The following is a 13,331-nucleotide window of genomic DNA, read 5'->3' as shown; positions in this document are numbered from 1 at the left end:
AAGGCATTGCTCAAATATGCTCGGACTGGTTTTTTAGGATGAAAATCTAGATTCTGGCTTTGAATGGTTGGATCCAGCGACGGCGGCGCTTAAGCGTCACTCCCTTCTTGAAGGCGTCGCTGTTGAAGGACCTCATCGTCCGTGTGGTGCCATGAGGTAGTTGGTGCGAATATGGTCATTGTTGTAGTTTGGCGGATCCGATCACTTTCTCTTTTTTTACCATTGCCTACGCATAGCTTTGGTCTCGTATGACTTTGCTATTTGCTGGCATGTTTTTGGTGTGTGTGCGTAGTGTTGGCTGTGTGCATCGTAGTTATGTAGAGGTCGGGTGTGTACTCATTGTGTTTGTATTCTATTGATGCTTCATTTTGAGTCAGTAAAATCCATCCTTTATCGAAAAAAAGGGCTGAACACAATTTGCTGTATATAATGACGATGATAACAGATTAATACTCACACAGATGCAATGGAGACAATGAAGTGGTCTCAATCAGAAACCGTAGTCGTCCACCACGAGAAGCCACCAGGGACGAGACCGGACAGAAAGATGGCTGCCATGGCGAGTAACATGGCGCCAACAAAGGCTACATATCCAGCCAGTGTGATGTCGTGATAGATGTCGGCGACGCCCAGGTAGACACATCCCACTAGTACGCAATAGATGACAATGGCGATGGTGGCGACAACGCCGACCTTGGGTGAGGCATCAGAGTCCATGCCGCCGCCGTGTTTGCCTTGGCCGTCCTCGAGATCCACATACTCCCATGCCGCTGCGGCCGCGGACGATTCTTCCTCCTCTGGCGGCTCGGGTTGCTTCGACCGGTTGAAGCTGCACCTGCAAAGGAAGGAGGAGAGCATGAGGGGAAAAAAAGGGTTGGATTGGGTTAATCATCAACGGTGCCGAGACTTACGATCGACGACTCGATCGATCACGTTATTTTTGTTCTTCTTTTGGTGTATGATGAAGAAAGAAAGAAGAAGAGGTGAGAGGATTGTTTCGATCCGTACCTGAAAATCTTCGTCATCGAGTTGATTGAGCAATTGCTTATGCACCGGGAAATTAAGAGGGGTCGATCGGGTCTGTTGTTGCTTCCGCACGCACGGGGGTTTAATCTGGAGATGGATCGATTATCTGTCGTGGGTAATCTTAACACCGATGTCGATTTGGTTGCCGGTCGTGGCGCAAATCGTAGTCCGATTCGACTTGTCTTGTTCGTACCAGTATGCATCTCGTACGTTTTTTTTATGGTAATACGTGTCTCATTCATATCATAAAGATTAAAGTACAAATCACGTAAGGATCGACATAATAAAACTGAAAAAATAACAGAACATCTCTGAACTTGACACCAACGCCCATCACCTGCCTCCGGCACCACGACAACAACCACCGAAGAAAAGAATGATGGATCACCTCCTCACCCGAGCTCGACGCGGCTCCATCGCTGATATGCAGCTTTGCGGACCTCCAAGGTGGCTCACCAAAAGTGAAGCCCTTACCGTTGAACGAATCAGACCGGGGCAACACCCCGGACACGCCATCGAACTCCAGATCTGGCACCCCACCGCGACTAAGACGTCGCGGAAGGAAACCATACCTGCCATCCACGAACCACGAACCCAGCACATGTTCCGTCTTTCAGATGTCGTCGATGCAGACCACAATCTGCATCCACTCCTGGACTACATCCCAAGCTCCGCGCCGACGCTGGAGCAAACGCCGTCGCAACGGCGGAGCCCGAGGACACATGTCCACCACGAAGATGCCGCCGCCGCCACGCCATCCTTACTTGAACAGACTGGTTTCCAAATTCATCCCCAACCATAGGACCAATGACCTTGTCAAGGAAGGATCCGAAGAATCTTTATTCAGCGCTGACATTGTCGCCGCCGAAACAAAGACGATGAACAACCTAAAAATCTAAACCACTAGGGAGTAAAAACGATCCACACGCGTGGATCCGGCGACCCTGTATGCATCTCGTACGTACCACGCACCATGTCATGTCTCTTATTGACATCTTACCTGCCACGGAGATATTTTGTACTCTTGTATAGTTACGTTTGGAAATTAAGAGGTACAGGCTATTTATCAGTCGTCTTATAAAAACAAAAGCAGCGTCAGTAGATTTCTTCCCTTCGTCTGTCTCCCGCCTGACCCGCCTTCCCGCACAGCCAAGCCACCAAGCCCTACTATCGGGGCTGGTGGTGCTGCCACGCATGCCTCGCCGCCCTGCCCTGTTCAATCCGCTTCTTCTGTCAGTTGCCATCGCCTCCAGCTTTCCTTCTAAGCCCCGCCCTCTTCGCCAGTTCAATGACCCCTGCGTTGGAATCGACTCACCATTTTCAGGTGACCTAAGTAACAAACGCGTTGCAAATATTGATGCCTTTAGTTTTTTTTCATGGTAATACGTGTCTCTTTATATCATAAGGATTATAGTACAAGGCATATATAAACCGACCTGGCAAAACTGAAAAGGCAGCAAATTACTAGCCTTTGCACAAAGGAACAACAGCCAAGAAGTAAACTTACAATCAAGACCGAAGAAACCTCTGAACTTGACACCAACGTTCGTCACATGCCTCTGGAACCACCATAGAAGCCACCAAGGGAAAAAATGACGAATCACCTTCACACCCGAGCTCGAAGCGGCTCCATCACTGATATGCAGCTTTGCGGACCTCCAAGGTGGCTCACCAAAAATGAAACCATTACCGTTGAACGAATCAGACCGGGGCAACACCTCGGGCACACCATCGAACTCTAGATCTGGCACCCCCACACGACTAAGACGCCGGAGGAGAAAACCACACCTGCCATCCACAAACCACGAACCTAGCACACGATCCACCATCTTCCAGATGCCGTCGATGCAGACCACAATCTGCATCCACTCCTGAACTTCCTCCCAAGCTCCACGCCGGCGCTGGAGCAAACACCGTTGGAAGGACGGAGCCCGAGGACACAGGTCCACCACGAGGATGTCGCCGCCGCCACGCCATCCTTGCTTGAACAGACTGATTTCCGAATCCATCCCCAACCATAGGACCGATCGCCTCGGCGGAGTAGGATCTGAAGAAACTTTATTCAGCGCCGCCATCGCCGCCGCCGAAGCAAAGAGATGAACAACCTAAAAATCTAAACTACTAGAGTAAAAAACGATCCACACGCGTGGATCCGGCGACCCCCCTCACCACCGACGATCGAGGCCGCCAGCGGAGGGGAGCCACCGGAGGGCGGCTGCGTGGGAGACTCCTGGCGGCAAGGTCGCCTTTTCTTTCTTCGAGCGGAAGAAAGAAAAGCGATCCGTTGCCTCCGACCCGTTTTATTAATGCCTCTAGTTTGAAAAGATGGCAATCATGCTATATAGCATATGTATGGTAGAAAACCATTCTCCAGATATAATGCCATATGTGTTATGTATGCGGTATTGTGGTAGCGAATTGTCTGAGCTCGATTATTAATGATAGAAAACAATTCTCCAGATATAATGCCATATGTGTTATGTATGCACTTATTGTGGTAGCGAATTGTCTGAGCTCGATTATTAATGATATCACAATGTTCTAGTTCAATAAAAAGGAGATTCCCTCGGGGAGTTCACTCCATCTAGCCACCTAGCCCTTTCTAAAAGATTTGACTCCATATTTTTGGGTTAACTCCTCAAAACTTCTATGTTCTGTTCAAATTTGAAAAGGATAAGATAACTCCCCAAATCTCTCTAAACTAAGAAAAAGTCCCACCACCACCAAAGTCTCCATGGGGATCTCTCTTTCCATGCCGTCCCCTTTGGTGTACCGCGCTGCCCATTTCTCCGCTCATTCTCAGCCACACCTATGCCTGTGGGAGCCTTTCGAATCTCCTCCCGCACGTAGCCCACGTCGACATGCTGGCAGAGCTCTTCGGTGTCGCGCCCGACCACTCCCTGCTACCATGTTACAGTGCAACTTTCCCGAGGTTGCGGCCACCTCCTGCACATGTTGTGCCGGCCACCGCCGCCAGCTAAGTCAAGCCACGATCTCGAGCTTTGGTGAGGTCAGGAATCAAGCCATAGCACCAACCACCAATGAGGATGTAGAGGTGAGCGACCACACATGCAACCCAAAAAAGGTGGGCCGCGAAATCGCAATAATCTTGCGCTAATTATATGGCATATTACACACGATCTTGAGTCCCTATAGTTTCTTTCATTTTCTATGCACGTGTTCCCCTTACTTGTATCATTATATAGGGTATTTCCACCTAGTTGCATTTAGGAGAACTCCATTTATCCAAATCTTCCAACAAAAAAAAGCTAAAAAAATTTAGAGACCTATTTGCCCATCCGTCTAGTTCATCATCTCAACCTTCAACGACGCCTCATACGCTCCACTCCGCTCTTCCCAAACACCGCTGCTCGCTGCCATGACCCGCTGCCACAGTCAAACGAGTTGTGTCACAAACCATCTTTCTGAGGTCGTCGGCTCGTCGCCTCCTTGTAAAATCAAGCCTTGTTAGTCCGCGGTCTACCGATGTGATCCTCACCGTTGCCAGCCAAGGATCTATGCAAGGGAGGCCCACAACACACCAGAGGTATAGATTTCCCCTTTGACACCATCAGAGATGGCAAGGGTGAGAGGGAAGAAGGGGAGAGCACCCGGCCGGCAAATCTTGGGTCCCTGATGCAGCCCGCTGCACATAACTACGTATAGTTTTCATAATAAATAGACATGTTGTTGAGTCAATTAACTCTTGGTTTATACTGAGCAAACTTTTGTACGATGTAACTACTACTATGTAGTTAATAAAATTAGCCATGATGACCTTCCTACCTAAAATGGTTAGCACTTTATAAAAGTACAAAAATTGAAAGCTCCCATGCCTTCCCCTCGATACAGAAAGCCCATCAAAGGGCGACTGTCACAGGCACTGGTTGTGAATTGGCCATTTCAGAATTGTGAGTTCCTGTAGGAGAACCTTCTTCAGTATAGACCATCTACAACGGGTTTTTATGAGTGATCGTCCTCATTTTGAAACAGAAGAAGAATACTTCCTATTGACAATAGTCTGAAATTCTGAGTGAAATGGCCTGTACCAGCTAGCTACAAAGACGATAATAACAGATCCTTAATAGTACTGTGAGAAATGGAGATAATGACCTATGCAAAGAATGAAAACGATGTGATCTGAATATATATCTGATCATTCTTTAGAATTAGTGCAATATTGCAGGCAGCAATTAGCTAGCCCTAATTAACGAGCTAACCACATAACATCAGCGCGCCGTGGATCCTCTCACCCCAACTGGACCGCCAGCAGCAGCAGCAGAAGCGGAGCGCCAGGCCGACCCATATGCCGCACCCGACGGCCGTGAACACACCGCCGGCGACGACCGCAAGGAGTTCTCGTTGGCACTGGCAGCCTCTGATAGCCGCGTCCTGGTGAACGCAGCAGAACCACAGCGCCAGCAGCACCCCGGTGATCACCCACACGGAGCCGATACAGGCCACCATCAAGCCCTTGCCGGGGCTGAAGGTACTGCCGCGGTCTGCCGCCGTTACCACGCCGCCGTCCTCCAGATCCATGCACGCACTGGTCGGTGCGGTTCCTACGTACCCGCATATAACGTACCTACAGTTAACAAGCTAACTACTCCGACGGAAAAGCTGTAACAACTCATTTGTGAAGTTATCCGATCCTAGTATCTAAAGTGACTTTCTCAAAATCAGTATTTAATCTTTTTATGGGAAACTAATCTTTTCTATGCGGAGGTAATAGGAACCTTAGGGCATCTCCAACACCGACCCGTAAATTCCTATGGTATATGTCTGTTTTTGTACCCGGACGTGGTCCATGGACATGATACGGGAAGGAGCCATCCAACACTAATTACAAAGTATCCGGCTGGGAGGAGAAAAAGTAGATGCGGACCATGCATGTGGTTGCTATTTGCGGTATGGTGTCCGGTTAAGAGGAGAGAGAGAGAGGAGAGGGGGATCATGCACGTGAAGAGAGAGAGAAAAAGAGAGGAGGACCACGTGAGGCTTTTGGTTGGTTAAGTGAACGTCCGGACTCCAGTATATCTCCCTCAATTTTGTCTCCACTTTGCTTAAAAACGGACGTCCGGACTGCTTTGCAGACCGATACAGGTCCCCTGGTCCCCATTGAATTGCAAAAAGTAAACAAATATGTTCGATCAAACATATACCAAAGTTTTGCGGGTCTCCCTTGATGACGCCCTCACCTCACAGTGGTTCATACGGTGTCATCTATATTTCAAATCGCTGCGTGGCCCATTGCACATAGGTATAATTTTTATTTATTTTCTTTCAAAATTCGCTCAAAAATATATAAATTTCGCAAAATATGTTTGTTTCATTTATTTCAGGTTAACAGCTTGAACAAATAAAGTAAAAAGATGTCCGGATGTTGCAAAAAGAAATGTTCATGGCGCCACAGACCGCTCCGACTTTCTTGATGGCCTTTTTTTTTTGAGAAATAACCACATTTCATTAAACAACAAGATTACAACGAGTACACATGTGGAGACCATACGAGACATCCAGCCAGAGAGGTGTCATGAAGATTTGCCAAAAAAACTCCAAAACGACTGTACTAACACTAAGATCCTCGGAGTCCCTTACGCCTTGCCCAACTATTGTCCACCGTCGGTTACCGCCGCCGCCGCCGCGCCACCGGAACAGAAGGGAGCATCCATCATGCCCAGAACTTAAGGGACACCTTCGCAGGCAACGCTGCTTAATGAGCCCATGAACTGGTCTGTTGCACATGGCAGAACCAAAGATTTGTGGCATGTTGGCCGGGGAACGACCCCATGCATGCCCTCCGGATCTCGGCGTCGTCGTCTTCACTCAAACTGATCGGAGCCAATGCATTCCTTCCTATCTATATCTTCCAACGGTAAAGATGTAAGAGCATCTCCAGCGCGCCCCCAAGAGGCCCTCCCCAGGCGTTTTCTCTGCGCAACACCAAAAAAATGTTCCAGTCGTGCCCCCAGGACGCCGAATTCCGCCGGCTCGATCCGTTTTTTCGCCCGGCGATCGTAGGACGAACCCGGCACACTGCGGGGCGCTTGGGGGCTCTGGTGCAAGGGAAAAGCGCATCTGTGGCCACATTGTCAAGCGAAAGTCAAGCCACCCGTCAAGATTCGCCTCCGACCCCTCCTCCCCCCCGCGCTCGGCCGCCACCCTGCGCCACCCTGCCGATCCCGGCACCATCCACCGCCCAGCGCAGCTAGATAGATCATTCCCCGCCGGGAAAAAGAAGAGGTTTCGCCGAGGCAGCCTCTCCGCCGCCGTCCGGGCAACTTTTCAGGTGTTCCGGCCGCGCAGGGCCTGTACACCGGCGGGTTTGCGCCCACCTCGCCCGCAAGGTGTTCGGTGATTGGCCCGGCCCGGCGATGGACTCCGAAGATGAGGAGGCGCTCACGGCGTTGCTGGAGGAGGAAGCCGAAGTAGACATCCAAGGGCAGGAGCATCTCATGGTGCTCGCCGCCCTCGCCGGCCTGCTCGCGAGCAGTGAAAAGCCGCGACGAGGTGGCTCGGCGCCTGGGCGGGTGAAAGAAAAGAACCGGCATCGTCTGGAAGGCTACTGCATGCTCTACTCGGACTACTTCGCCGACGCTCCATTGCACGGTGAGAAAACATTTCGGCGCCGTTATCGGATGAGCCGAAAGCTTTTCCTCAGAATTGTGAATTCCATGCGGGAGTTCGACAGCTACTTGAAGTGCAAGATGGATTGCACCGGCACACTTGGATTCACCTCAATCCAGAAGTGCACGACAGCTATGAGGGTGCTTGCGTACGGAGCTCCTGGTGATTCACTCGACGACTATGGGCGCATGGCCGAGTCCACCGCCATTGAGTATTTCTACAAGTTCTGCAGGGCAGTGGTGGCAGTGTTTGGACCGCAATACTTGCGAACACCCAATGCGGAAGACACTGCTCCGATCTTAGCACATAATGCAGCAAGAGGATTTTCCGGGATGCTTGGAAGCATCGACTGCATGCATTGAAAATGGAAGAACTGTTCATTTGCTTGGCAGGGGTTGTACAAAGGCGCCAAAGGCGGTTGCAGTGTGGTACTTGAAGCAGTGGCCACACAGGACCTCTGGATTTGACACTCTTTCTTTGGGATGCCAGGAATTCACAATGACATCAACATCCTGCAGTGCTCCCCTGTCTTTGCCATGCTTGTTGAAGGTCATTCTCCTCCAGTGAACTTCGAGGTCAATGAGCGGCACTACAACAAGGGGTACTATCTAGCTGATGGCATCTATCTGAGATGGTCAACATTTGTGAAGACTATCTCAAACCCCGTGCCAGGAGGTGAGAATGCCTTCTTTGCGAAGGTTCAGGAGGCTTGCAGGAAGGATGTCGAGCGGGCATTTGGTGTGCTACAATCTCGATTTGCTGTTGTCCGGTACCCTGCTCAGACCTGGTCGAAAGATCAAATGTGGGAGATCATGACTTGATGTGTCATCTTGCACAACATGATCATTGGAAGCGAGTAGGAAGAGCCAGTGTTTGACACTGAACCATATTACAGGCAGGGTCCTCTTGCCCAAGTTGATCACCAGCTACCGGCAACCTGGACTGACTACCTCAATATGCCTCAGGAGATTCGTGACCCACAGGTGCATCAAGAACTGCAACACGATCTGGTGGAGCACCTATGGAGGCTCAAGGGCGAGGCCGGGGCGACGCGGGGAATGACGTGTGATGAAACTTGAGTTTTTATTTATTGAACTATATAATTTGTATTGAACTATTTGTTGAACTATTTGATTTATATTGATTTTCTGTGATGAACTATGGAGGCAAAAACACGCTGAAACACGCCGAACCATGCCGAACTATGTGATGAACTAATTGATTTCTATTTGTATGCGAAAATTCACGCCGAAACATGCCGAACCGCACCGAATATGGGCCGATTCACGTAGATATCGAGCCATTTTTGAACAAAATTGGGCCAAATAATGGGCCGAAATCGGCGCCTGAGGGCGACGGCTGGGTGCCCAACCGCCCCCAGCGCCGAGTATGCCGCCGGCTCACCCCCAGGCGGTGATTTTTATGCCTCCTGGGGGGCCAACGGCTGGAGATGTTGTGACGACTCTATTTTGGATCGATTCGATCCTAGTATTTAGTTCCAAATTAACTAACTTTACCGTGACCACTATTTAAACTTTCTTAGGGCTCTTTTCTTGCGAGGATAAAAGGAGCTTACATCATGGAGGTTATTATTGGGCACATCTATATCTCGGTCGCTGCATGGCCCATTGCACATAGGTATATTTTATTTTTGAAAACTCAGAAAGAAATGCTCGGTGCACAATCCGATGCAACACTGACAACAAATAGCTCAAACTTTGATGAGAAGCTACGTAGGAGAAGCGACCCACAAGGAACATCCTTTGTGTGTCATCCTCACCACTTAGACCTATGTAGCAGCTCCGACTTAACAACGATCGATAAACGAAAGGATCAGAGGGAGTAATAACTAACGAAATAGCTCTATTTAACGAACTAACTAAACATCCAGGACACCGTCGTCGCGCCTGTCACACCAGCGGGACCGCCAGCAGCAGCAGCAGAAGCGGAGGGCCAGGCACATCCAGAAGGCGCACCCGACGGCCACGAGCACGCCGAGCACCACGAAGGCGCCCCACGGGACCCCTTGGCACCGGCAGCTAGTACCACCGGCCTGGCGGCAGCAGAAAAGCAGCGCAAGCATCACGCTGCCCACAACGAAGATGGCGCCGATGAAGACCACCAGCCAGCCGTCGCCCTGGCGGAAGGTAGCGCCGCGGTCTGGCTCCGTCGCCACGCCGCCGCCGTCCTCCAGCTCCATGCACGCGCGTGCTTGATCGGTCATCGCAGGGTGTAATAAGGTGCTTGCGTAACAAGCTAGCTACTGATCCCCTGCCTATCTATCTTCCGACGGAAAAGCTACGTATTAACCTAATTTTGAAGTGATTCGATCGATCGTATCTATACTAACTTTCTCGTTTGGTTTGACATCTATCTTGTGTTAAGGGCGTCTCTAAGGGGGACTCTCAAATCGACAAATGTCCGGAAGCAGTTTGTTATCTAACGCGGTCTCGTACGCCTGCGGACTTGCCTGGCTTGTTAGTTAATCTAGTTGTTCAATTAGCTGGTTCTTTTCTTCAGCACTATTTTGGTTTTTCTTTCCTAAACCGGATTAGTCGATGCTAGCCACGATGTGTGTGTGGCCGCAGTACGTATGGAAGACCAGCCCTGGATCGGTGATGGCACGGTCGCGTCCGTGGGGTGGGCTAGCCATGATCTGTTTTCTGTTACTCCCTCCGTTCCAAATTACTTGACCCATATTTATTTAGACACAGATGTATCTAGACACTAAACAAGTATAGATACATCCGTATTTTGACAAATTTAAATCAACTAATTTGGAACGGAGGGAGTAGATATAAAAGAGCAGCAGCTCGATCAAAATGCTGCAAGTTTCTAGCGGCACAAACTCTCTCACGTTTGCGTGCGTGCGTGCGTGCGTGTGACCCTCGCTGGAATTTGGCATCAGAGTGGGTTCCTCCAGGGACCATGGCCGGTCCACTGGACTCCGCCCCGCGTCCATGGCGGACGCACGGATGACCGCTCCCTCACTCCTCCAGCGTCGTGGAGCGGCAGGAGTCTGACGTGGTGCAGCAGGCGCGAGATCATCGTGCATGAGCGGGTCATCCAAGAGCGTTTCGTGCGCAAGCCCGACAGCACAGGGCCGGCTCCCATGCTTAAAACCATTAATTATGGACAGTCGGCGCAGGTCATGCAGGCGCAGATGCTAGCACCGACACTCTTGGACGTCGTCGAGGGGAAGGACACGGTCACCTTCCGTGTTGATAATTAAGGACACCATGGCAGTGATCCTCATGGGCTTGCCGCCGGACATGATTGACGCGATCATCGTCAAGAAGACGGCCAAGGAAGCCCGAGAGCTCATCCGCACCATGCGGGTGGGCGCAACATGCACGAGTCCACGGCTCAGAGGCTCCGGAAAGGGTTCGGGGACCTCTCTTTCACAAACAGTGGGTCGATCGACGCGTTTGGCATGTGTGTCACCGGACTCGTCAACAACTTGCGTACCCTTGGCGACACGATCGACGACAAGAGGATTGACAAGAAAGTCTTGCGCCTTGTCCCAAAGAGGTACTCTGAGGTGGCCATCGACATAGAAACCCTCCTCGACCTCAACACTTTTTCTCTCAAGGAGCTCACCTGCCGTCTTCTCATCGTCTAGGATCGTCTCGTTGAAGTTGAAAACGCTGGTGGCACATGGTTCCTCCTCACCAAGGCGTAGTGGTGTTCCCACCGGAAACAATTGCAGCACGTCGAGGGTTCAACCATTCAAGCTTCGGCACTCGCCAGCAACCCCGTAAACCCGAGGGAAAACGATGACAGAGGCATCGATGGTTGTGGCGACGCGGGTGCCAGAAGTGCAGGGCAGCGGTGCACCCTGCAAAGGCGTGTGCGCTGCTTCTTGCAACGACAAGTGGCATTACTGCAATAAGAACGGGCACTGGGCACGGGACTGCCGTATGAGGATTCACGATGAGGCAAACATGGTGTGCATGGATGAAGAGGAGTAACCGGGCCTCCTGATGGCACACATTGTCTCTCCCAGTGTTGATCATAGCCACGAGAAGGTGATGCCCAAAGCGCGCGGCGCGATGACCCATGGTACATTGACACATGTGCGTCAAACCACATGACCGGCGACCATGAGGCCTTCTCTAAGCTGTACCCAGGGAGCATGAGCCATGTATGGTTCGGCGATGGCTCCACCGTCTGGATCCAAGGGCGCCACACCGTGCTCTTTGTCGCTCAGGAGGGGCATTACCGCATCCTCATATTCGTCTACTTCATCCCGAGGCTGCAGACGAACTCATCTCTGTAGGTCAGCTAGATGAGGTTGGGTGCGAGCTTTCGATCCATGGTGGCCTCCCTCGTGTACGGGACAAACGCATCAAGCTCATCGCGCATGTGGCTCGGAGTGGAAACCATCTCTACAAGCTGCCGGTGAAGCTCGCCAAGACGGTATGCATGCCCTTGTGACAAAGGTTATGAAAAAGCCCACTTTGAATACGTTTTGACAGATTTGTAAAACTTTATCGAGCTTCAATACTAAAACTTGAAGGAACAAATATTAAATTCAGCAAGTTCCAAGAACTAAAACTTAAACCCTAAACCCTAAGCCCCTAAATCCTATGCCCTGACCTCGAAGCCCTAAGCCCTAAACCATAAATCCTAAAAGTAAAGAGATGAGACATTTTAATATTTGAATTTATAACTATCACGTTTTAATATTTGAATTTTGGTAAAATTTTAAGAAATTGTCAAAATGTATTCAAAATTGGCCTTTTATTTGAGATTACACGTTGCGACAAACATGAATAGGCAAAAGAAACATAATTTAGAATTTGGGTTCAAAAGATACAAAATTTGAAGATGAAATAGGCGTGAGAGGTGAGAGGATGATATGCATGGACCCGAGTACACTAATTAAAGGCTAATGGCATAAACGAATGCACAAATCTTGAAGTAACTAGGTGGCCACATGCGTGGACACCCCCCGCCCGTGCATGCCCCCAAAAAAATTAAAAGCCTCTCATAATGAACAACAATTTGCATGTTATTGTCACCACCTAGACATCTATTGCAGCCCCGACTCCACAATGATTGGAAAAACAAAAAGACCCATGGTACCAGTGGCATAGCCATGATTTTAAGTCTAGGGTCGTCCAAGTAAAAATCATATCCCATAAACATAGCATGCCACTAAAAAAGTATTACATTAAAATTCAGTGGTATGATATGTCGTGAACTACGAGGCACTTGCGACAACTTCGTCAATCATAAGATTTGCCGGCTCAGCCTCTCGAAGGTGCTTATAGGGATAGATGTGCATGCGTATATTCGTCAGGGTGAGTATGCATGCGTGTATATGAACATTTGCATTTGTACTATGTTTCAATAAAATATAAACAGTCAAGTCTGGAAATTTCGCATACAAAAACAAGCGCCCCTTATTTCTCTAGATAATGCCTTCTCATGACCGCGGAAGTATCAATTATGGATCCCGCTACAAATCAAACGTCGGATGTCTTTAGCATGGCAAAACCAACGTCCAAGATAGCAAAGTATGTTATCGTGAGGTTGACAATATCAGTTAACAAGTATGGCAATTCCTGGTCAAAAGTCGGGCATCCTCACGACAACATAATTTTCCACAAAAAAGTTTGATTTGCCATGCTCCCGACCAATTATATGTTCTTTCGCAGGCCCTGAGCGCAGGG

This window comes from Triticum dicoccoides, chromosome 3B, assembly GCF_002162155.2.
Source record: "Triticum dicoccoides isolate Atlit2015 ecotype Zavitan chromosome 3B, WEW_v2.0, whole genome shotgun sequence".
Classification (NCBI taxonomy): Eukaryota; Viridiplantae; Streptophyta; class Magnoliopsida; order Poales; family Poaceae; genus Triticum; species Triticum dicoccoides.
Note: the sequence above shows the minus strand (reverse complement) of the source record.